We start from the raw sequence: 26,577 nt of genomic DNA on the forward strand, positions 1-26,577 counted from the left end.
ACGAAGTTTCTTATATATATATATATATATATATATATATATATATATATATATATATATATATATATATATATATATATATATATCAGTCTGCCTTCGAGAAAAATGCGACTAAAAAGGGATTGCAAAGGCGCACGCTTGCATTTCACGTTTTCGCGGCGTGTCGAACTGAACAGGTTTGAAACGTAACGTTTTTTGTAGTAGCTTTTTTGTTGTTGTTGTTGTTCTGCGTCCATGCACTGAACGACGCGGAAGTAATGACTACCGACAGACACCAAATCTCCTTCACAGGAGCGCCAGGCAGCGCCGCACAGCGGCACGAAAGCAACGCATGCAGCGGCTTTGCAACCGCCCATTGTTCTGCGGCAGCCGTGCCAGGAATAGGCACGATGCGAAGCGGAAAACAACAAGGAACAAAAAACAACAAAAACAAAGTAAAAGAAAGAAACTAACGCGTTGCAGCTACGCAGACATGCCTTGGATGAACACATAGCGACTGATCCGGTCTGGCAGCGGGCCTATATACATTGTATCAGTTCGGGATCCTTAGCGAAGGTATTATAAGCGCAGTCCTATCCTCATCATTCCCTCCGAAGCAAATCAAAACAAAGAGAAAGAGGATGTGCCACTATCACTGCACGTGCCTATAGTAAAGAGGACAGAAAAAGATAAAAGCTTCACATAGCGGGATCTAAGAGAGAGAGAGATAGAGAGAGATAGTTGTACTCCGCCTCAAAGGCTGCTTCGGGACGGCGGCGAGCGACCGCGTTTACTGGAGCGGGCGCGGGGGTCTCGTGGACTTCATCCATCTTCGCAACTCGTTCGCGCGCATGCGCCCAACGCACAGCTGCGGTAGCCGGACACGACAGCGGGCCGGACCGGACCAGTCGGCAGGCGCTGACCATATATACACGAGCACCTCGAGGCAAGGAAGTGGACAACGAGAGGGAACTGGAAAAAAGGGAAATGAGAGCTGGGGATGCACTTGTATTACAATCGCACGCAGTCGCAAGAACGCATGCAAACACGGCGTCGTCGATCGAAATGCAAGCAGGATCAAAAGCGTCACTTTGGCTCGCTGACAAAAAGAAAGAAAGAACGATAAAGGAAACTAGCAAGCAAGATCAAGAAAAAAAGTGAAAAAGGAAGGGGGAGTCAGCAAACCTTACAAGACGGGAGACCGCCGCTACGATGAGGACCAGCGATTCGAGGAGGAGGCGGAGGCCGGGGAAATCGTCACAGGCCATAGAAGCATGCGAGAAGACGGGAGGCCGGGAGAGAGGGGGTGGGGAGGACAAGAAAAACCTTTGCCACAAAGTTGCTTTCATTAATAACTGTTTCTTCTTCCTTTTTCGCGCCGTCTCTTTCCAATAAGTTTGACGTTCATTAATCATTCGGGCGATAGGGCTGCGAGCCGGCTCTGGGGGAGGGCTGCCAACACGCGCAGCGGACAGCCGAGCCAAGCCAGCCAGCCAGCCAGCCAGCAGCAGAGGCACTCCCCACTTCAAGCGAGCCGTCCTTTTCTCGTGCAGAGCGGAGTTGTTCCCTTTTTCCTTTCTTATATCTTTTTTTTTTCCTTCGGTTCCGACTAGCTTGCAGCTCTTGGGTGAGCGCAAAGAAAAAGAGGAACCTTGTCTGGTAGAGTTGCTGAGAGTAACCAGTGCGAAAGAAAATGAAATCAAACATAAAAACGCGATCATTTAAATACAAGCACGTGCTCCGTTAAACCTTCCCAAGGTGTGTCGCCTGTTTCTTTCTTTCTTTCTTTTCTTTTTCTGAATTTCCTCTTCAAGCGAAGACCCGCACACCGCTCACGTGTTGGAGAAAAAAAAAATAAAGTAAGAAGCACGGAGGCAAGAATCCGTATAGCTTCGGCTAAAGATAAACCAAGAGTAAGACGAGGAAGTGTAGCCTTGTACGGCAGTTTTACAGCGATACAGGAACGAGAATAGCTTGGCCGCCGCGTGAAGAACTTCGCACCTTAAATATATGCATTGATCGTTTTGTATTGAGATGAGTTGGAAGGTCGTTAATTTTCTCGGGCGGAATGATGGGCAGAACGAGTATGACTCATTAGGTTCGATAGCGGAACAAAGCATGGCGACTCGCTGCGCAGGCTTCGCGGGAAAGCCCTTCGTACAAGCCTGCCTGGAGAGACGCCGGCCTTCTTGTGCGTTTCGTTTTGGCGGTGGCGTCTCGCGATATCGTTTTAGATAAAAGCCCCCACCCACGTCTTGTACAATTGCGTAATTACATACTGGGCAAGTGCATGCAATCGTACCGAAAAGTGTGTCGAATAGAACGCACGTACAGTCAGGCGACGTTCTAATCATTCACGTGCGGAGTGTGCAACTTTTCTTCACATTGCTTAGCGCTACTTTGCTGTGACAATTCTGATATTGCTTGAAAATTGATGCAATTCTTTTTGTTTTTAATTTTCGCCCTTTCTGCACCTTAATGGTGGAATGTTTCAGAGTAATCACAGTGACATAAAGTACTCCGCACGTCAATAACAGTGGTCTGATGCGGTGATGAGTATCTGACGTGGCCAGTTCATCTGGAGTGGATCTGCCTATCTGAGGGATAAGGAGTTTAAAGTGAAATCTAGTATGTAGGAAATACCGTTAAATTTTTTTTTTCTATGAGCGCAAATTGAAACACGAACAAGAAATAACTTAGCTAGAACTTCAGCTCTATGATTGCACGTATGCGACGCGGAATCGATCTGTACACCCGACTTCTAAACACGGTGTTTAGTCAAGAATTACGTTTTCGAGCCCGAATCATAAGCCGCTGTTAGAAATGCAGGCGAATCCGGAAACGCAGCAACGCGGCCTCGGATTTTTCGACTTGTTCGCGCTTGAATGTAGGATGTTAGTATACCACTTATTTGTAAAGCGACGAATATACAACTTATCCGACGGCAAGAGAAGAGCTTGAATAAAAAAAGGAAAAGAAAACGTGCAGTAGTTTCTCGTCTTCGAGGTCTTCGAACTATACCTGTATAGTTGGCTCGCGTCTCTGCGACCAGGCATGTTGCGCATGTTTACGTGTGCGCAAAACCGGCGCTATTTCCCTTCTTTCTCCCTCTTTTCGTCTCTATATCCCATTCCGGCAGTACTGGGTAGCAGACCGGAAGTGCGTCTGATTAATGTCCCTGCTTTCCTTGCTTCTCTTTCTCTCGGTGGACATTTTGTTCGCTTCGGCTTGGACCGGCACAGTCCCCCAACGCTTCTTGATAGGTGCGCTGTAGTCCGAATTTCTAACATGATAATGTCTTGGCTACAGATCGCCGTAAAACGGAAGTGTTGGCGCTGCAGGCTGTATGCTGTTCGGCATGCAAGAAGATGCCGTAAACAACGTTCCCTTTGGCTCCCGCTTAATTAATTTCTAGGCCTTATTTCGCCGTGACTAAGTATTATTTGGCTCTCCCGCAATCTATAGTGTGCAAATGCGGAAGTACACTATGCAAGTAGACCGCGCAAAAACATTGCCGCAAAAGGAATCGCGCTGCGCAGTGTGTAGTTCAACATTACGTTTCGGAGTGTCCCTTGCCGGGCCTTCTCTCTGCAGCAGTATAGCCGCCGGCAGAGCGGATATGGGTAACCCAGGGCCTCCGCTTTCGTCTCCCGAATGACGCTTGTCCACGCACCCTGCTTGTGGCTTCCTACAGCCACGTAGTTTACGGAAAGGCACGCGACCAGTGGCGGGCCATCTGTTCACTTCCTATGCCTGGCCGGGCACTTTAGTCGGAGAGGTCGGGAAAAGCCACTTCCGATGGGCCCATTACGACTCCTTCGCTTGTAGACGCTGAGATTGCATGGCTGTGCTATCGATCTCCGTCCTTAGATGCGTTGTGGCAACGCTAAGTCCAACAGCGCGGCGCTAGGGAGTTGTAACATGTGATGTACTGAAGTTTTGCTGCAATCCGGTTTGTCCAGATCGCCACTGAAAAAGAAGGGAGCGTGCTGTGAAAGGGTATCTTTTCCAGCTCACAAGCATATACTGCCAGCGTTTTCTCGCTGATAGTACGCTGCGATTTTCTGCTAACTGGTTAACAAATGAAATTTAATCAATCATGACTCTCATTATATAGCCTCGCGCTTTGGAACAATAAGGTTCCTGACGCCATCAATTTGGCGCACAGCGCAGTTGCTCTTATTGGCGTGCCGGCCGTGCGTGGTCCACTTACGTGCAGCAGCGAAAGCCCGAAATGCGCTAAGCAGGTTGCTCCAGAAATGCTGACATCGGGCCTGCGCATATCAACACCTCACACTTCTGCACAGTGGTTCTCTACAGTCGGTGCCCTCCTGTGGCAAAGTGTCATGAAAGAGTTGGTGTGTAATGGATATACAGCGTCAGCGTTCTTATTATTGTCGGGTATACCGGGACTCTGCGACCAGACATGCTGCGCGTGTTTACCTGTGCGCAAAGCCAGCACTCACGTATACTTGAGTGCTGTAACTAAACACGTCAAGAAGGCCGTGCAAATACATAACAAAGAGCTGCCAACATCTCATTAAAAGTGACTCGTTCATCACGCCTTCAAAGTTTTCCTTGCAAATTTTAGCACGCACACTGTGATCCCTGTCTTTCACGTCCAGTTCAAAGCTAGCGTTACCATTTAAGGTAACGCTCGCTTTGAACTGTTGCAAAGCAACCCCATTTTGTCATCTCAATAAGTTTTCCGAAGCTTCAAAATAGTGCAGTTGTATGTTGTGTATTTCGTATCATGAAAACATAATGAATAAATCTGGAAATCTTCAACACAGTGTGTCATGTCATGGACTGCACAGTGTCACGGACTTTGAGGTATCTGCAGTGGTGGCGAGAGACATGACATATAGGGCGCGTTTGATTAAATTTGTGTGAAGAGCACTTTGAGACCTTGGACTTTCGGCTTAGTGCAAGGGTTCACCGGTCATCTAAATATTGATCTAATAAGGAGTTTAAGGGGCTTGTGTAGCGGTGGAGAGCCCTGTTTTCGATACCATATGAGAGAGCGCCGTTCATTCGAGAAATTTACAAGCCACAACAACGTATAAGAGAGACGAAAGGGATATCCCAATAATATGTACAGATCAGTATTCAACGCATTGGATTCTTGTGGCATAGAATACACATTTTTAGCTAGCGCGTGATTTTGTTCAGCGCGCGAGAGCCGAGACAAAAGCGCTCTGAGACATCTTTATTTCGAACGAAAACAACTGTGGAAGGCGAATCACTGAATGAGTGCCGCGTATGGTGGCTCTCTTAAACCCCTAAGCGACGTGCTTGTCGATAACGTATCTCTTTGTGTAGAAGACACTGTCACACACGGTAGTGACGAAGGTGAACAACGCCGGAGCTATCTGTGTATATACGGCGGGTAACCACAGAATAATCAGAACCAAATGGACATCGAACGATGCACATAGTTTTTGGTCAGCAAGGAGGTCACAAACCATTGTGCGGTTTTGGAATCATGTCTGCGCTGTTGGATGGTGTGTAGGATGATATCGAGCGGTGCTACAAGAGAAGGAGCATTAAGTGGAGCTTCAGAAAGGGTGGCAATCGAGACGGTAGCGGTGTCAACAAGACAAGTGGCGGTTGCTCCTCGAGGCAGTGGACTGTGCTCGGGAGTCGTCTGAAAGGATGTTTTTTAGGTCTGCCAAGAGTGTCGTACCGTTTGAGTATCAAAGACGGCTCCTTAAAGGTAATGGCATCGGGCATGGGACAAACCAAGCACCCTTTGTACACCCATAAGAGTGTTTAAGTGCTTAATGTGTATAATAAAGAATAGCAAGGCGGCACATGCAGGATGATACAAGATGATTCAATATATGTTGCCTTATTACTAACATGTCCTGTCTTACGCTGCCACTCAGCGCGTCTATAGGTTTGACGCTCAAAAACTATAGCTGCCGTCACAAGCCTGCTTTCACTCTCTTTATCTGCACCCACCCATGCTTTAGTGCAGTGGGCGCAGCTGATAAACGTGGACAGGCAGTAAAATGACGACGACGGCATTTAGAAGCCAAAACTTTTTACTGGGTGAATTTATGTCTTAAAAATAGAAGTGCAACTCCGCTGCTCCATCAGTCAGCTGTCGTCGGACCGAAAGCCATGACTAACCATCAGCACCATATACGTGCAGGTATTAATAGTTCGCTCTAGATCTAATAAGATTATAGGCTCAAATAACATCGCAATCTAATAAGATATAATCGGAACAATACGTGAATGTGCTATGCCTGTCGATAACAATGGCTACAATAAAGACGACTGTGCCATTATATATATATATATATATATATATATATATATATATATATATATATATATATATATGTATATATAGATATATATATATATATGTACTGATGTACCGGTACACCGGTATATATACGGTGTACCGCTTCAGGTGTACCGCAAGGGTACACCTGAAGCCATACCGGAAATTTGAGAAAGATGGCGCCCGTTGTGTAGAAAATGCTGATCAGGCACGAACTGAACTTCGGTTTCGCAACATTCAAGCTACATATAACACTACAAGCCGCCTAAAATATTGGCGTAGATATTTGGAAACAAAGACATGGAGGAAACATCGATGGAGGAATCATGAAATCACGCAATTACTAACACTTGCTTAAGAGCTTTCTTTTTTGGCATAGGCCAGAAGCCTGCATGGGCAGGTTTTTACTCGCTGAAAAGAAAGAAAAAACTGTTCTACTTGGTATGCGCGATCGCAATTTCACATTACTTCACCAACTAGTGCGTCCGCCAAATCAGATAAAGACGAACGCGACACCGCCTTGCCGAAGATTGGCTGATGCACGGCTTTACTGTAACTTCACGTACCTCTAAAATCATGCCTAAGCATGGATGACACATTATATGCATAGCAGTTTAGCACCTGAATTTCGCCTCATATATCTGGTTGAATTGGACCAATGGCAATCATCGCAAGCACCATTCTCGCTGCGAATACGTAAGGGGCTATTTTACCTCAGGAGCTCCCGTCCAAATCACATGAAAATGGAGAAGTCATTTTGCTTGGCACACACGGCACCGAATCCTTTTATAGTTGTTGCAAGTAAAAGAAAAGTCTGAGATGTGGCGACTGTTGCCAGCATACTTTTTATTTCAGCTATATACTTTTCATAAAAATCGCTGAAGATCGAAAAAAAGAAACAACCTAAGGCATTAAGTTTACAGATATGTAGCTCACCATGGAACAAAAAAGAATAGCACAATATTCTTAGCTGCATTTGCTGCTACATCTAACGCGGGCAACATTGTCGCATGATACACTGCTCCGAAACATACCAAATTTTTTTTTAGTATAGCTTATGAAAGAAACCTCGTATACAATGTAAAATTTCGCGTAACCTGCACACTGATATATGCTAGCACTCCGCTTCAGGCACATTAACGTTTGTAGTTTACTTACTTGTCACATCAGTACACGGGAACAGCGCAGCAACCTGACAAGGACAAAGAGAAGCACAAAGACAGACATAGCGCTGTAACGACGAACAACCGACAAATCCAACTCGAAACGCTGCTTAACTCCCTTGATAAAAGAGGAAATTAAAAGGGCGCTAGAAGAGACAGGCACTAGACTGAACACGACGCCTTGTTATCTTTGTGATAACAAGCCTTGTTAACTTCGTGACATTTCTTTTGTGGTGTAGGCTAAAGGAGCAGTATAGGCCTCAGGCTTCGTTTTTTTTTTTAATATAGAAATACGCAAATCACAGGAAATCTTTATAAAAAGATTGGCGCCATAAATTCACACTTTCCTTCCAATAATCAGCATAATCTAATTTCCTCCGATTCAAATTGCTTCAGCGATCGTTTAATGATGGCATATCTGTGCTTTTTGGAGTGCGCGTGTATAGCGTTCTCGTTATTTCCTTCTGCGCCTTGTGCTTCGTTGTTTCCACGGCTGTCATGCTCAGCTTGTTGCTGGACATCGAGAAGCAGCTGTCATATCATTTTGCGCGAAACGCGGTGCGAGTTTCCCTCACACAATCTAAACTGTCACGCTTCAAATTAGTTTAGTAACGACTTTCTGACACCAGCGCTATAGCTGCTGTAGGGATCGCACCGCTGGCACGAGTTGTTGGGGTCTCGGTGCTGACGCCCGTTATTGCCAATGGGTCGCAAGCCCCAAGGGTAGCGTTGGCCTGGCGGCCTGGGGCACAGGAAGCATCCGAAGGTCCCGGCAAAGCAAGAGAAGACTGGTAACAGAACAACTTGTTTATTCTAACATAGCAAAAGAGCGGCCGGTCAGGTCGACCGAAGTGGAGAGACGGGAGAGCACGTAACTCAACAGTACAAATCGGAGCCTCTCTCCTGGCGTCCGGGGGCAGCTGCTCTTATACTCTCGGCGTCGCGGTCCAAAAGGGAAGGTCACGGGAAGAGCCCACGCGACGGCGGAGCATGAGCCCACGACGGCGCGCACGGTCGAGCCGAGAGACATGGTGAGCCGAGTGTAGTGACGCATCGCCAACCCGCCCACACGACGGCGCGCACGGTCGAGCCGAGAGACCTCCTGGCTCCTCATTTGGGGAACTCCGCCCCCCGGCTGCCGCGCTTTGACAAGCGAGGGCACACACACACACACGCACACACGAAGACACGTGGCACTGAAACACGCCTGGACACGCTTGGCGGGGAGGCGTTGCGCCGGCGTCGCACGGGCCAAAATGTCCGCCGCTTTGAACGAAGCCCCGGCGTCCGTTGCATCCGCGCCGGCATTACCGCGCGTTGTAGGCGAAACGTAACAGACCGCCCCGCCGGGGGAAGGAGATCCCGATGGTCAGGGGACTGCATCCGCTGTCCGGAGGGATGTCGCTCGATGATGCTCATAACCGAAGTCGGGCGTCCTTTGGCGTTTCTTGAGCGCAGCGCACAGAGAAGCCCTCGTTCTCACGTTCAGGTGCACACAGGACACTGCAAAGTGACTTCGGGAGAGTTGACATTTTTGTTCTCGTTTCCGGCAAGCGTTAGAACTACGCCGAAAGTCAACCGCTCAGTCAGCAAGCACGGCACAACCCTCACTAAGCCCTGCCAGGCTCTTTCCCCTTTTATACTGCTGCCTAGTTCCTTACAGTAGTTTAGCAGCACTCAGAACGCGTCCACAAATCGGAAAATTGCACTAGAAAGCACATCATCACTTTGAAACACTACACAAAAGCAATAAGTTAAAAAAAATCCTGCCTCAGGAAGAAAAACATCAGTAACAAGCAATTTTGAGGCTGATTCCCACGTTAGGGGCTTCGACTTAAGCCATCGGCGTTACCGTTGAGACTCCCCTTTTTGTAACGCACCTCAAAGGAATATTGTTGCAAAGCGAGGCTCCAGCGCAGGAGGCGGCCATTTTTGGGAGAGATGGTCTGCAGCCATTGGAGAGGGCAGTGATCCGTTTCAATGATAAACCTCGAGCCGGCTAGGTAACATGACAATTTCTGAACGGCCCACACGATACACGCACACTCTTTCTCGGTGGCGCTATACGCCTGCTCACGACTCGTCAGCTTACGACTAGCATACAGGACGGGGTGTTCTACTTCTCCATTTTCCCGTTGGCACAGTACAACGCCCATGCCTCGCTCACTAGCATCACACTGAACAACGAACCCTTTTGTGTAGTCGGGCGATCGTAGCACAGGCTGGCTTGTTAGGGCGCTCTTTAGGGCGCTAAAAGCTCTTTCCTTTGTCTCATCCCAGACGACTGTTTGCGGCTCTGTCTTTCTTAGAGCATCCGTTAGGGGAGACGCGATATCAGAGTACCTGGGGATGTACCTCTGATAGTAGCCGGCGACACCTAAGAACGACCGAATATCGGTCTTCGTACGCGGTTGCGGGAAGTCTCGCACAGCGGCCACCTTTATTTCAGAGGGGCGGCGACGACCCCGACCAATCACGTGTCCGAGGTAGACAACCTCGGCCTGTGCTAACTGGCACTAAGGGAGCCTTGACTGTCAAGCCCGCATCGCGCAGGCGGGTTAGCACTGCCCGCAAGTGCGCCATATGCTCAGGCCAGGATGCGGAGAATATCGCTACGTCGTCTAGATACGGTAAAGCGAATTCTTGCTGTCCCCGCAACACTTTATCCATGAGGCTTGAAAAGCAGTATGGCGCGTTCTTCAAACCAAAACTCAAAACTTTAGGACGGAATGTCCCCATTGGTGAAATGAACGCCGCATACCTACTAGCCTCTTCTGTAAGTGGAACCTGCCAATAACCCCTGACAAGATCTAGGGTGGAAATAAACTGAGCGCTACTCACTCTCTCAAGGCGCTCCTCGATGTTAGGGATCGGATAAATTTGATCCTTAGTGATGGAATTAAGCCTGCGGTAGTCGACGCAAGGACGAGGTTCCTTGCCCGGTACCTCAACTAAAATCAAAGGGGAGGTATAATCACTCTCACCCGCTTCAATAACACCGAGCTGTAGCATTTTCTTTACCTCAGCCTCCATAATATCGCTCTGGCGGGGTGACACCCGGTACGCCTTGGATCGTACTGGCTCTGGGGAGGTAAGTTCTATGTCATGAGTAAGGACAGAAGTCCTACCAGGCCTCTCAGAGAACAGACCTTGAAACTCTTGTAAGAGCTGGTGTAGTTCGGTTTTCTGCTCAGGCGACAGCGATGCTTTACTTATTAAGTCACTAATGACTTGATCGGTGTCTTTCCTGTTCGTCACTGAGCCTAGTCCCGGAAGCTCGACCGGAAGCTCTTCGGGCACGTTTACCATCATGCACACCACTGCTTCCCGTTGCTTATAGGGTTTGAGCAGATTACAGTGGTAAACTTGCTGTGCTTTCCGCTTTCCTGGCAGACTCACCACGTAGTTAACGTCCGACAGTTTTTGAACAATCCGTGCTGGGCCCTCCCACTGCACGTCGAGTTTGTTCTTTAGCGATGTGCGCAATATCATGACCTCATCGCCCACCTCAAAACGACGGGCCCTGGCTGTCCGATCATAATAAACCTTGGCCCTCTGCTGGGCCTCTGCCATTGCTTCACCTGACAACTCCTGTGCCCTTCTTAAGCGTTCGAGGAGCTCAAGCACGTACTCTACCACGACTGGGTCGTCGCCCCTGCCTTCCCATGATTCTCGAAGCATGCGAAGCGGAGATCGCAGCGAGCGACCGTACACCAGCTCAGCTGGCGAAAACCCCGTAGCCGCATGCGGCGCGGTCCTTAATGCAAACATCACTCCAGGCAGACACAGCTCCCAGTCAGTTTGATGTTCAAAACACAATGCTCTCAACACGCGCTTCATGACGGAGTGGAGCTTCTCAACGGAATTCGACTGGGGGTGGTGCACTGAGCTGTGTAACAGCCTTACCCCGCACCTTTCGAGAAAGGCTGTCGTCAAAGCGCTAGTAAACACTGTGCCCTGATCTGACTGGATTTCTGCAGGAAAACCAACTCGCGCAAATATGGACAGTAGTGCATTGACTATCTCAACTGAGCTGAGTTCTTTAAGCGGCACTGCTTCAGGGAACTTTGTCGCTGGGCAGATCACAGTCAAAATGTGTCGGTACCCCGTGGCTGTTACCGGCAGAGGTCCCACTGTATCAATAACGAGCCGTCTAAAAGGCTCCGTAATGATAGGTACCAACTTCAACGGCGCCCTCGATTTGTCCCCTGGCTTGCCCACCCGCTGACAGGTGTCGCATGTCTTCACAAAGTGGTCTGCGTCCCGAAAACACCCTGGCCAATAGTACTCCTGCAAGAGACGGTCCTTAGTTTTCTTAACTCCTAGGTGTCCGGACCACGAACCCCCATGCGACAAGCGCAACAGATCCTGACGATAGCATTGAGGCACGATCAGCTGATCGAACTCCACTCCCCTGCGGTCTAGATACTTCCGGTACAGGACCCCACCTCTTTCCACAAAGCGAGCATTTTTCTTGGCGATACCTTCCTTGATAATGCAGCGTATGTTTTCTAGGCTGCCATCCTTCTTTTGCTCGGCTATCAAAGCCGACCGGCTGACTTTTAGCAACCTGTTAAGTCCGTCTGACGTAGGCGCGATGAGCAAATCTGGAGACAGCTCTTCTAACTTTCCCGTGTCGGGAATTTCCTCTCCAGTATCTGGTGCCTTTAACGCTACAGGCTCAATTTTATTCAGTTCGGGCGTGCTCTGAATACCAGCTTGCTGCGCCTCTGACCCTTTCTCATCGTTCAACAACGTCGGCCCCGCAACCACCGCCTTTGCGGCGAGCTCCCGAACCTTCGATCTGGTTAAGGCCTGAACGCTAGCCTCACCAAACAAAAGCCCCTTCTCGCGCAGGAGGTGATCGGACCTGTTCGAAAATAAGTACGGGTACTGGGGGGGCAGCATAGATGACACTGCGGCCTCCGTCTCAAGTGCTCCGAAAGGTCCTTCAATAAGCACTTTTGCTACCGGCAGACACACGCTATGAGCTTCCACTGCTTGCTTGATCCATGCGCACTCGCCCGTGAACATATCGGGTTCTACGTAAGAGGGGTGAACTACATCCATTGTAGCTGCGGAATCGCGAAGCACTCGGCACTCTTTCCCGTTCACGAGGAGGTCTCGCATGTAAGGCTCGAGAAGCTTCATGTTCTCGTCAGTGCTGCATAAAGACAAAAACACGACTTTTGTTTTTGTTTCTGGACACTGCGCCGAAAAGTGACCCGGCTTCTGGCACGTATAACAAACGCGCGCTTGCCTCGTCTCGAACCGCTTTCTGCGTTCGGCTTCGGTTGCCGCCGTCTCCTTACGTTCGGTCGGACTGCTTTCACTCGCATCCGCACTACGTGTATCCCCCTTTGCTCTCATGGGTGTGAACTTCGGCCTCTCAAACTTGGAGCCAAATTCACCCTTTTGACCGTCCTTAGCTCCGCGAGCCCGACGCGTCACAAACTCCTCGGCTAACTCAGCGGCTCTAGCCACCGTACTAACGTCTGGCCTATCCAAGACCCAGTACCGCACGTTCTCAGGTAACCGACTATAAAACTGTTCTAGCCCGAAACACTGCAGAACTTTCTCGTGGTCACCAAACGCTTTCTCTTCTTTGAGCCACTCCTGCATGTTTGACATAAGCTTGTACGCAAACTCTGTATATGACTCACTTTTGCCTTTCTCATTTTCCCGAAACTTCCGACGGAACGCCTCCGCTGACAGCCGGTACTTTTTTAGCAGACTCGATTTCACTTTGTCGAAATCCTCTGCCTCCTCTCTCTCCAAGCGAGCGACTACGTCGGCCGCCTCGCCGGGTAGCAAAGTGAGCAAGCGCTGTGGCCACGTTTCCCGAGAGAACCCCTGCTTCTCGCACGTTCGCTCAAAGTTAACCAGGAACAAACCAATGTCCTCTCCAAGCTTAAACGGCCGCATCAGGTCAGTCATTTTGAACAATACTCGTTCTCCTGCACCGTGTGCCTGACTTCCATTACGAGCGCGTTCCATCTCTAACTCGAGACGCTTCATTTCCAAAGCGTGTTGACGGTCGCGCTCTCTTTCTTTCTCTTGTTGCTCTCGTTCTATCTGTTCTTTAAGTTCACGCTCCTGTCTTTTTGCCGTCTCCCTCTCCTCAATGGTCTCAAGGCATTCCGACAGCTCGTCATCCTCAGCTTCTAACTCAAGAATAGCCCTTAGCAGTTCTGGTTTTCTGAGTTTGTCTGAGACATCCAGACCCAACTCTCTTGCAAGCTCCAGCAATTTCGGTTTGCGCAACGACTTCAAATCCATGGCTGCTCTGAATGCTGCTTTCTCTACTGCCTACTATTGTCTTGCCGCAAACTAACCCGGCAGCAACGACAACCACAATTACCAGCTCTGTTTCTAACACTAACAAAAGCCTGGCAAAACTCAGAAGAAGAAAGTCCCGCACTCACCAAACCTCGCAGCCAAGACTTCAGCGCAGTCGTTCCGCTGCAGGCAACCAGTCATCACACAGGGCTCGTTGCACTGCTCCCGGATGGTCGTTGTGCTGCTCAGCATACAGTCAACCGCATCTCTTCGCTGCTGGCCTCCGTTGTCGCGATCTCACCGCTGGCAACCAGTTGTAGGGATCGCACCGCTGGCACGAGTTGTTGGGGTCTCGGTGCTGACGCCCGTTATTGCCAATGGGTCGCAAGCCCCAAGGGTAGCGTTGGCCTGGCGGCCTGGGGCACAGGAAGCATCCGAAGGTCCCGGCAAAGCAAGAGAAGACTGGTAACAGAACAACTTGTTTATTCTAACATAGCAAAAGAGCGGCCGGTCAGGTCGACCGAAGTGGAGAGACGGGAGAGCACGTAACTCAACAGTACAAATCGGAGCCTCTCTCCTGGCGTCCGGGGGCAGCTGCTCTTATACTCTCGGCGTCGCGGTCCAAAAGGGAAGGTCACGGGAAGAGCCCACGCGACGGCGGAGCATGAGCCCACGACGGCGCGCACGGTCGAGCCGAGAGACATGGTGAGCCGAGTGTAGTGACGCATCGCCAACCCGCCCACACGACGGCGCGCACGGTCGAGCCGAGAGACCTCCTGGCTCCTCATTTGGGGAACTCCGCTCCCCGGCTGCCGCGCTTTGACAAGCGAGGGCACACACACACACACGCACACACGAAGACACGTGGCACTGAAACACGCCTGGACACGCTTGGCGGGGAGGCGTTGCGCCGGCGTCGCACGGGCCAAAATGTCCGCCGCTTTGAACGAAGCCCCGGCGTCCGTTGCATCCGCGCCGGCATTACCGCGCGTTGTAGGCGAAACGTAACACTGCGTAACACCCAGCGAAAAACACTGCAGCAATTGCCCCTCTGCTCAGGAAACCTAGATGTCTTTAAAAAATTTGCGACACCGAATATTTTTGAAAGCACGGTAACCTCGAGATGAACAATCACACACTTTATTCATAGTAAAGAAACTTAACTATGTACAAGAATAGTCCCAAGACGTCATTTCTGGCCACCGCCACCGATGAAGGGAAATTCATTGTCGCTGAATGTAACTCGCTAAAAGTCAAAGCACTTACAACAATACACTTTCATTCAGAAAGCACATAATGATATTTTCTGCAAAAATGTAAAGATGGTATTTTTGTCTGCTAATTGTGGTTATCGCTGACGATCTGTTTGATTATTCGGAGTATATAACAAGGGGAGGGGAAGACGGGGGGGGGGGGGGGGCGCTTATTACCTCGTGTGGTTCATTTTCTTTTCGAGAAGAAAATACTCTGATTATCCTTGATTTGGTGACGGCCATCGTGATTTGTTGTTTTTTATATGCGGAGTCATTATAGGTGGCATGCATGCATGGGCAGATCCTGGTGGGAGCCGGTATAAATGGGCAAAAAGAAAGACTGAAGTGCACAAAAGGAACCGTAAACAGTCACAACGCATTATAAAGCATTACGAAACGGTTTATTAACAACAATCGAACCATAAAACAACTTAAGCGTCGCAAATCGGCAATGAAAAATTGCCGATGGGCGGCCCGTTATTGAGCTGCCTGCGGGATTACACCACGCGCTTCGTAGGGTTGTTTACGAGTATAGTTTGATGATAAGCGCGTAGTTTTCTGTTTTCGCTGTTTATTTTTTTCTGACAGGTTGCTTTCTACACCGCCGACACCCTCTTCTCCCATACCCTCCGTATACCAACGCTTTAACGTAATGCCCTGAAAAGGGCCCTCAGGGCTCCATAAATAAGTAGCGACGATGACGATTATGGTTCCACGCCACAAAGTGCAGTGCTTCACTTCACTTGCGTGTTCACAGGCGATCTCCTACCCATAGCCCACCTCCGGCGTATACTAGATAGCCGAAAATCGGAACGCGTGTACGTACGCCCCTCAGTTCGACGACGAAAACCGAGATGCAAGCGAAGTTTCACGCTATGCAAAACCGCGTTCACATTACCTCCCCCCCCCCCCCCCCCCTACTACGAAACATCCAGCCGAACTTCCCAACGCTATACCTGGAAGTTACTCCTTTCGCAAAATCGAAACGAACCCACGTGGAACGACGAAAAAGCGTTAATTGTCGGCCAGGCTCGGAGACAACGCAGCAAAGGGCAGCGGCGGTACTTAAGACCCCGGCGGAATGGCACCGTTTTCTTGGCCGAGAGATTAGCGCCCGAGGGCGTCGGGGACGCTCGCGCTGTGCCGTTGCATCGACGGCGCGCGAAGTTCGCTGTAATGAAGACGAATCGATTACCTAATTACTCCAGCCACGGCACAGAAACCCAAGTCGAGTCACACGCAGGAATCCCGGTCGGCAAACGCCATTCGAGGCAATACAGGCGTCGCGCGAGTGAGCACTCCGAATTTTCCACGATGTAAGATGCAGAAGGCCCTTCCTATACCCTCGTCTAGCGTCTGCGACGTTGGTGAACGCAAACGCCCGGTATGTATGGGTATTGAGGCAGCATGCATTCCAAGCGTGTCCACAAACTCGGGCAATGTTCCCGAGTCCCTGTGTGTGTGTGAGTGGTTCTTAAAAGGAAGATAAGCGAGAAGTACAGCGCCGTAACTGCCTCTCGTGAGGGGGCACCTCAACAGCGCCGTACGGGAGTGGGTGAGGGATGAATGTGCCACGTTTTTCTTTCACTTAAACGTTCTAAGCCAGTGCTCCCAAAGAACCTCCGCGCAGAAGGCCTTATTTGCACTACTAAGATTCATGCGGTCTACAGGCCTTAACGGTAGACTAAGAACGCCGCCACTGTAAAGTGTACGCGGTTTGTTTGTGCTCGACCCTCTCTCTCTCTCTCTCTCTCTCTCTCTCTCTCTCTCTCTCTCTCTCTCTCTGCCCTAGCGCTCTCTCTTTTTTATTCCCCGTGTAGGCTAGTCAACCGCAACTTACCTCCGGTCAACATCCCTGACTTTCTTTGAATCTTCTTTCTCTCTCTCTCTCTCTCTCTCTCTCTCTCTCTCTAAGCGCCCAATCTCTGCTCAAAGGCTTTTAAAGCTTGAAGTAATATTTTTGTTGTAGATTAATTTTTTTTCGACGTTGTTATGATAACCAAAACGTGGTATCAAATAAATAGCAAAGCAGGGAAGCGCAATACGGGTACTTGTCCTGGTTGGCTGACTTTAATGACTGGCTACCTAAATCTCAAGAATAGTTGATTTCTTTTTTAGTGCAGTGACGCTATATTATCAGGAGAAATGTTTGGAGTAACCTCGAGAGATATGTGTTAAGGCTCAAAGCATAAATGTGCTTGCACGACTTTTTTTCGATCATCATTATACGCAAGTTACACAGCGCATACGAATAACAAGCGAAGTACGCGAAGAACGAGAAGGACCAAGAGTCATTGTTTGTACGTGCTGTATAACATACGCAGTCAAGTTAAGCTACCTAACCTACCAGCACGTCCACTCGAGCCATGCCTTAACGTAGGCCTCGAAAGCGCGTTTCGTAACAACAGTTGCAAGGCTGGTTTAAAAAAAGCGTAAGCCCACGTCTCGTCGTCTGCGTTTAAAATGCGCAATTAATAGGAGAAGGCAAACTCACCGGTGACATAAAAGGGGCGGCTATAGTAGTTGCACCACCTCGCACTGAAAGCGAGAACTATATCGCACCGGCGGTGCTCTTCTCTCTCTCTCTCTCTCTCTCTCTCTCTCTCTCTCTCTCTCTCTCTCTCGGAGGACGTGACCCTGAGCGTCCGGAAACGAGTTGACCGCAAGGCACGGAAAGCGAATGCTCGGAAGCGAGCCACACAGGGGGACATTCCGGGGCCAAGCCGCGGAGCTCTCGGCGAGAAAGGTCATCCTGCGGTTATACGGAGTAACGAACGAACGAAAGAACGAACGAAGCGCCCGGACACGACGCGGAACAACCGCGAAGCAGCAGCGCCGTTCCGTTTTCCTACCGCCCCGAGTGGAACTACAGACCTGCGGTCAGTTGGGCAGTCGGGAGCGCAGCAGCCCTCGGCGGAGTGGTGGTGGGAGGGGGGGTCACATACGCGCGAAGCTTCCTCATTCAGGGAAATGGCGATCGCGCGACTGTACACACAAGCCGCTGTTGTTACTCCCGCTGAGTGCCGCCGTTTTACGGGTTCCTCTATGAGGCCAGAAAATAAAAAGCCCCCCCTTTTTTCCACTTTCTCTCTGCAGCGCGAGACTCGCCTTTTCGCCGAGCGTTCTCGGTCGCGCGCGCGCGCGCGCCCGCGCAATTGTCGGGTCGTAAATTTTCCGGCGCGCTCCCCACGGTCGCCGCTGCTTCCGCGGTGCCGGCGACATTCGAGTCGTCGTCGCGTGTCCCTACAACGCTCTCTCACACAGACGCACGCCGGCCCCCGTTTGGGATCGTTTAAAAAGATATTTCTCGGCGTTTTCGCCCCAGAGACAACAGCCCGCCGCCCGTCCTTTTGCCTCCCGCCCCCCGCCCCCCCTGTTTCGACATCATCAGCTCTCGCCGTCTTGGCCCTCCTCTCTATCTTCTACTAAACCCTTTCTTTTAACCCTTCCGGGCAAGCACTTTCGTCAATCTGTCAATAGATGTTTTCTTTTTCTGTTTCTTTTCTGGACCCTTCGAGCATCGGCAGTCGCTTCTTCGCTCCCGGTGCGAAGATGCGCGCAGCATGTCTGCCTGCTACACAGAGTGGACAGTCTCGGAAGAGGGGGGGCGAAGCGGTCCAAGTGAGGGCCTCTTGTCGGACGCTTTCAAGGCGCCGTTTAGCAAAACGCGCGTCCATACGATTGCGGAAGGGTCAGTTTTTGAAAGATGGTTCGCTGCGTGAAAGCGAACAGAGTGAGTCGTTCTCGCTCTCAGAAAGCGAGCGCACGCACCAGGGGTCAGTGCTGTCCACTACCCGGTTCGCCCTGTCCAGATATCTCTTTCGTGAGGGAGAAAAGAAAGGGTTGTTTTTACAGCTATTCAGCCTCAGGGCAGTGAGGAATGGACACGTCGAGTGGGAAAGGGGGGGGGGGGGGGCTGCGCTGTCGGACGTCCGCGTGTACAGACAGCTAGCTAACAACTTGTTTCTGGCATCTTCCTTGCTTGCTCCGATCTCTGTATACCAGCGCACCACGTCGAGTAACCTTTTCAACTATGCTAGGATTTGGTCACACTTTGCTGTTACAAACCGTGCAAATGAAATAAATGGCAGCGTTTCACGCCTTCAACACAGATAGAAATTCGGGGAACAAGCATATACGCCAAATGGCAGGACGGATGGCGCCGCGGTAACTTAATTTGTAAAGCACCGCAAGCGTAATGCGGAGGTTGTGGGTTCGATCCCCACCTGCAGCAAATGTACATTTTCGCCACTTTCTCACCTCAATAGCGTATAACAAATAACTTCACCTATGCTTTCTCTAACTTCATCGTATGTCACTTCATATAACTGCGATGTAAGATGGGACGTATGTTTTTAATTGAAATCTCGAGAGCCTTGCCTGGCAGCTTGCCCAGCAAGCTACTTCAAATGACATATATGTGGAGTGACAAGCGCAGAACCCAATACACAGCAAAACACACGCGGTCAGGAACATATAAAGCTAGTTACACCAACTCGTTGAGGTGAGTGCCTCGTTGGATAGTTAGAAAAACCCTGTATAGCGCAGCACGCACAAGCGACGGTACGTCATGGCCAAACGAGAGAGGCAGAACGCAATAATTGTCGAGATTTGAAGTACCTGTATATACAGCTCATATGTGGGTACTGTGTGGAGAACTGAGAATGAGTTAAAGGAGAAGGCTTGCCGGTAAGCAGCCTATATAGATGGTTGACTTCTGACTTTGCCATTACTTCTTTATAGAGTGTTCCCCGTAAAATCTGCATATAATGCTGCGGTTGTGCAATACCCCTGGCACACAGGCGCATAAAGTCATTCGAAGTAAACTTTGCGCTGAAGGGCCCTTTACGACAAGGAGTTGGGCCGTTCATAAGTGGGACGGCGTAGTCGCCTTTATGCGGTGTCCTGAGGCGAGCACGGCAATGCGACGGTGGTGGAATCTGCGACGGGGCCGCTCTCGCGCATTTGAAAGTATGGCTGCAACAAAAGTTCACTGCGAGAAAAATTGGGCGTCTGTCAGCTGTAAGAAACCCATTATATATATTTTTTTGGAAGCAATAACATTATCACCAAGACTACGAAGTGTTTCGACAACTCTTTTGTTGTTGATGGGCTGCGCACGAGGCTGCTACGCCTTTACACCAATGAAGTAGTTTGGGTTTCTCCATTTGCTCAAGGGACCCTTACCAGAAACGATATACTCCTTTGTCGTGCATTACGGAGTGTTTACGCGCCTTGGTAGAAGTCTTTTAGTTCCAAGGAATTCACGAGCATTAAACTAAGACAACGAGGACTGTAAAAAATGAGAGAGAGAGAGAGAGAGAGAGAGAGAGAAGAGAGAGAGAGAGAGAGAGAGAGAGAGAGAGAAGAGAGAGAGTGAGAGAGAGAGAGAGAGAGAGAGAGAGAGAGAGAGAGAGAGAGAGAGAGAGAGAGAGAGGGGGGGGGAGGCTAACCAGACGCGCGTCCGGTTTGCTACCCTGCACTAGGGGAAGATGTATAGGGATGAAAAGAGAGAGAGAAAGAGGAGATCGAGAAAGCATAGTTTAGCGCACTTTTAAAGGTTCGCTACGAGTCTATACACAGTCGCCAAGACCTGCCTACTTGAGGCACTGCAACAACGCTTTCGTGGCTTTCTGTGCCATCGACGCGTACGGTCATGGTCGAAGGATCTTCATTTCTGAAAATGATCTAGAGTCCAGCCGGTTCAATGCTGTCTGGAGAGCTTCGCGCACGATTCGTATTCGGTATACGTACGCGTAGCATTCGTACGCGTACGCATTCGTACGAGATACAGGGAGAGTCGCGCTCCGAAAAGCGCGGAAGTAGGGCAACACACATTTGACTTTCTAAACCGTTTCAAACACCCATGAAAATATTCTTAGATAGCATCGTGCACGATCGAACCACTAAAGAACACAGAAAAGTGGGTGCATAAGATTATCATCGAATGGCGCCGATTTTCACGTTACCGCACCATCCTGCATTTTTTTCTCGCGCCGAGCAGCAGGGGGTCTGACCGTGCCGCGAGGAGGACAACAGTCGGCACCGGACGATCCAGCTTCGCCGCCGACGCCAACCATTAACACCATTGCGGGACTTAAAGGAGAGTAAGGGAGAAGCGGGAAGGAGCAAAGGGCAATACTAATAGCGCAAGTGAACACTGAGCGGCAGAGAATGAGGGAGAGAAGGTGAGAAGACGTCACTGATGTCACTACCAAAGCGTGCGACACCACGCGGGCCATACGGACGCCCGTGCTGCGCCACTCGAGAGCACCGCCTAGGCACAATGTGCAGCCACTTGAGATGATGCAGACAGACGCACGCAAGCTGCGAGCGAGCGAAAAGGAGTGCCGGTGGCCACACAAGAGCGCGTGCTCGCGACTTTCTCACGCCGTGGTCTCACCACCGCCAGACAGGGTTCTCAACCCCACGTATGGGAGGGGGGGAGGGGAAGGCGAAGCCGCGCCACGCTGCCCCCTTCCCTGCTTTTCTATATACCCGCTCCACCCCCACCCTCCCCTCCTTCCACCTCCTTACTTCGCGGTTCACTCTTCAGACTTCTGTGTGTGTGTGTGCGTGATGTGCGACAGCCATATAGTTTCCTCGCAGCGCCCATGCCGGCCCTTCGCAGTGTCTTGCCATAGACATTGCTAATACGAGAAGAAAAAGAAGAATAGGCTATAGGTCTGGCCCACTGATTTATTAATTTCCTCTTCGCTGAGAGCCAGGGATGCGCACCGGCAATAAATCAGCGCCGCTCGCCGGTCGAAGACTAGCGAACTCGCATTTCCGGCGCGTTGTTTGTCGCCCGATTTGTCGTCACCCGTTTGCTGCTCACCGGAAAAGAAAAAAAAAGGAGGAAATAAAAAAAAAACATACGCACACGAGGTGTGCCTGGCGCTTTAAGTGCTGCCAAGATCCTTCTGTGGTGTTGAAAGGTAAAGACTCGACGGCCAAGTCGAAGAAAAAATAGTGTGGGGGGTAAGATGTGTGTCTGCCTTCGCTGCTTGTATGCCCAGTAGTCTAATAATGGCTGAAAGTAGAGCGCAGAAGAGCGCAAGGTAAACAGACAGTTGCACAGGTAGCACGTCTGCAGAACAAGCGTCTTGAGCTTTTGTTAAGTTGTTCTTTTCTTTTTCTTCCTTTGCGTAACAGGGAACTCAAGCGGAAAAGGAGCACGTCGTCGTTCTAAGCTGCTAAGATTGTCATGACGACAGTAATGATCGTTAATGAAAAGTTTAGCGAAGCAGAACAGGGCGTCGCTGAAAGTGTCAAGCGCATCATGTGATGACGCCATGCACCGCGTAACGGAATATCTTACTGATTGTGCTCTGTGATTTGCTCTTGAGAGTCCTTTCCCCAGAGCACCCTTAATTCATCCTTCTATAGGCCATATTCCCCTATACCAAGCGGGCTATCGCCACCATAAAAAAAATTTCACAATTCGGCCGCTGCAGCCTTACTTCAATGGGGCTGAAACGACCCCAGAGTCATATATGCCTCCGTGCTCGGTTGTTGCCAGCTTCTTGCTCAGCTCACTTCTCTGCAGCCCATTTCCACAACTTTCTGTTGCCGAATTGTTCACTTCTTGGCTCTTGTTCTGCTTGTATATTCGGACACACCCGATAGTACATATATACACACAATGACACACACCAGTGGCTGAAGTTGTCTACTCGGCAAAAGAGCAGCTGCCAGCAGCCAACACCCACAAAGTCAAGGTAAGAGCCAAAGAAAGCTTCGCTTTAAAAAAAATCTTGTAATTTTACACGCACTCTTTTGCAGGTATCAGTGACGCCGGTTGTTTACATCAGACGAATAACTAGGTTCTGGAGGCGCTAGCACAAAGCTGTACACTGCAGCAATCAAGAAAACGTGTTATACTCTGTCCACCTGACGGACTGGTAAAATTAATTAACGTACTTTCTGCGGTCATTTACTGCTGACTGAGTTACTGTCTGACTGCTTTTACAGTTTATGAAAATAGCTATTAAAGGTTTATACTTCATCCCCCTCAAGCCATCAAACTCAGGCTTCGATCAGTGATCTGTGACGCGAGCAGTCTTTCCTTTCGTCTTCATATACGCTTTGTTGTCATCCCTGTTGTCGACTTGTCCACTTCCTCACGCCACTGCGGTCGCATCTGTTAATGAATTGTTCTCGTCGCCAGGAATCCAGCTGCCAGTGTTGCGTACTGCGTAAGACTGTTTTTTTTTTTTTAATTTTTGTACCACTCGACAACTTTATATCTATGATGCTACAAAATAAGAACAAAAAAAAACAAGAAATATCTGCACTGGCCCCGCATTTATTACCCAAGAGTCTCTGCGTGAAATCCTGTCAGCGGGATCTTTGATGCCTACTGAACGGCAAGCAAAAGAGAAAAATATTGAACAGAAAGGGGTGGGAGGCGAGGGACGGCAAGAAAAGCCACGAGAGAGTTGATCTAATCAATAAACGCCCTATCTACGACCGGTAGGTGAAAAGTCCTAAATTCTCCACGCATATTGATGGCTGCACTCGCAGAAGCGAAGGAGGCGAAGCGCAGAGACGAACCATGCGCGTGTGGGGAGCGTACATCTGCACTCAGTGATGAAGACCTCATGAATAAGCAGATGGCAGGACCCGACCCTGACAGCCAGAGCAATTTCAATTTCGAAAGAACGAGAGAGCGGTATAACGCATACGAACAGAGCGACCAAATCCACACCGTGACTCACAGGGTGAAAACACATGTCTCCTCAAGCGCGCCGCCCCGTCTGTACCAGAAAGCGCGAGTTCGCGAACACCTCATCGCCGTCCCAGCCAATCAGCTCCGTCTCAAACTACCGCCAGCATTCGTTTCCATTAGAACTGTGCACATATGCACACTGGCGGGGACACGTGAGCATGCCAGAGGCGGTTGTCGACGCCGGATCAGAAACGGGAAGAAGAAGAAGAAACCGAACGGAGCAGTTCGTGCGTCGGCACCGAATTCATCTGCCCGATCTGATTGGACCCGCAGACGTAATAACAGGTCGCGAGAGAACTTAACCACGCCACTAATGGAGCGGGAGAAGGCCGCAAACAAGACGTCCGACATCCGACTTCGCATGGGCACGCAGCCGAGCCAAGCCGACTGGGCTCCAGCGAAGGAGCGAGCGAGCCGGACCAGCTATACACGGCACTCCGCATGCGTGCCGCCACTGATTGGTCCTGATCGGGCTGCGTGCCTTCCGTTTTCTGCAGCGAAAAACCAATTGGTTTTTTTTTTTTTTTTTTTCGAGTGGATGCATGGAGACTTGCCGCAGGGCGCCGGTGGCTGCCGCGGCACAGCGAGGCGACAAGGTGTGGCCCGGGACATCTGCGGTGCCTCGCGAGAAGCGCAGGTGATCACGCGATGGCTATACGACGTCTACGGCGCGCCGCAGGTACGACGAGGTTTGCGAAACGGAGCAGAGGTCAAAAAGAAACCAACACAAAAGCGGGGGCCCTCTGTAGGAGGATTTTGCGTCACATTACGCCTCGCTCATACACGACGCGCACCCTGTTATTTCCGTCGCTCGCCGGGCGGAATGAATTGGAAATGCGAGAAGAAGAACGGGACGAGGAGGAAGTGACGGACGTGTGGTAGATGCTGATGATATAGTTGGCAGCAGGTGATGCTAATGGCGGCCCCGAGAGACGCGCTGTCTGTGCAAGACGCCCCGAACAGAATTATCAACCAGAGGCAGCAGCGCGTGCAGGCGTTCCTTGTGTCTCTACGAGCATGTATGTGCCGGCTCGCGCGAGATGTGCCGCTGTACTTAGTTTAGCACAGTAAAAATGTCTCCATCTGGACCCGCATACACAAAAAAGTGTTCTTACGCTAGAGCCCTGTTCGTAAGAGTTGGGTCCAGCAATTCGTCACGCTGCACGTATCATTAGCCACGGCAGGTCGGTCAATGGCGAGCAGCTCTCGCGAACAGAAATCTTTGGTACTTCGAGCTCCCTGATGTGCAAACAGTGCCACCAAAAGCTCCCAGCGGACGCCAGATGTGCTTGAACTCCATCTTCGGTGTGCGCTGACTTACGGAACAGGAGCTCTTGTATCCGAGGTTAGTCTGGATGCAGTTTTAATTACAGCACGCCGTTGTTAAAGGGTGGCTGTGATAAAGGCCCCTTGAACTGCATTATGCAAGGATTCTTTTCATTTTCTATTCTTTTTTTGCCCTTCATCATTAGCAAAATAAGTAAGAGGAAAAAAAAACTCGCATAATGCAGGATACTACATCGAGCAGTATCCTGCTTCACAATTATCTAGCACAGGATTTAAACTGCATGCGATACGTGCTCTGCACTAACACACACACACACACACACACACACACACACACACACACACACACACACACACACACACACACACACACACACACACACACACGCACACGCACACGCACACGCACACGCACACGCACACACACACACACACACACACACACACACACACAGCGCTCTGGCAGCATGTATACGCGGCGTAGGGACACGTGTGTGTGCATGATTATGATTGTTTTACGCCAGATTAGGGCCCATTTTCACAATGAGTTATGCGCGAGAATCGTTCGTAAGAGAAAATTTCAGCCAATCCTGGTGCCGGACATATCATTAGAGAAAGTAGTCGGTCAATGCAATAGAACACTTACGAATTAAAAACTCGGCTAATTCAGCCCCAGAGTCCTTTGATTACTCCGCCCGGCAGATGTAGTTTCCAAACAAATTCCATATTATTGAGAAAGTGTGTGCCTAAGCATGTAAATATCTTCAGTTAACTTCCATCACAACCATTTGCCAAGCTAGATTTTTTCCTCTTAATCTAAATTACTCGTATATAAGAGGGCCTGTGCTCACAAAAGGACCTTGCGCTACAGTTTTTCGCTTGACAAAATTCGAGCCAATCCCAATGCTGGACATAACATTAGCGAAGGCTGTCAGCCAATGGCGAAGATCAATTAGGAATGAAAAGCTTTGTGAATACGGCCTCAGATATTCGCGTTTTCTCGCCAAGGCCACACCATTGCCTTCCTGTATCTTTACAGTTTAGTTTTGACCCAACATGTTCATGCATTACGTTACAGGTTGATGCAACAGGTTAATGCACTGATTATATTCTCCGCTCTAGAGTGATATGGGTAAACAGCAGTCATTCAAGATTTGTGAGTGCCTAGCTCATCCAACCAATTTTTATTCCTCTGGGGAATTCATTTTGATGATTTGGGTCCCCTGTGCATACTTGACATCGGTAACCGCATTCCTTGCCGGGCTACTGGGCATGACCTAATTTAGTCCTTTACATATTAATCCCAAATTCTAGTTGCTTCACTAAGGCGTTTATGTTTTGGCGATTTAAATCTTCACTAATTTTTATAAGTCGTCTTCCGCACAGGACCATAAGATCAAGCAGAGCAAGTTGCCGATGCATCAATTCTCACGTAATCATTAATGGTCAAAGGAAACTAGCTGAAAAGTAAGAAATCTAAGATGTGCACCGCCAGTTCATTTTGACAGCCAATGCCCACAGAACAGAGCTAGGCGATCAGTGTCCACTGTGGATCATGCGACACAATCTGAGACGGGTGTCGAGGCGATA

General features: G+C 49.8%; 1 long non-coding RNA gene across 4 annotated transcripts in view; it reads right to left on the reverse strand.

Annotated features, from left to right (window-relative positions):
• The window catches only part of LOC129385012 (uncharacterized), a 159,485-nt gene that overhangs the window by 4,944 nt on the left and 127,964 nt on the right, over positions 1 to 26,577 (reverse strand). For 2 of the 4 annotated variants that reach the window (XR_011894752.1, XR_011894755.1), the window contains one exon: positions 7,433 to 7,466. The exons of the other annotated variants lie outside the window; for them this stretch is intronic. This is a non-coding gene — a long non-coding RNA (uncharacterized lncRNA). The remainder of the gene's footprint in view (positions 1 to 7,432; positions 7,467 to 26,577) is intronic. 4 annotated transcript variants of the gene reach the window in all.

The sequence above is a fragment of the Dermacentor andersoni genome, chromosome 5 (assembly GCF_023375885.2).
Source record: "Dermacentor andersoni chromosome 5, qqDerAnde1_hic_scaffold, whole genome shotgun sequence".
Classification (NCBI taxonomy): domain Eukaryota; kingdom Metazoa; phylum Arthropoda; class Arachnida; order Ixodida; family Ixodidae; genus Dermacentor; species Dermacentor andersoni.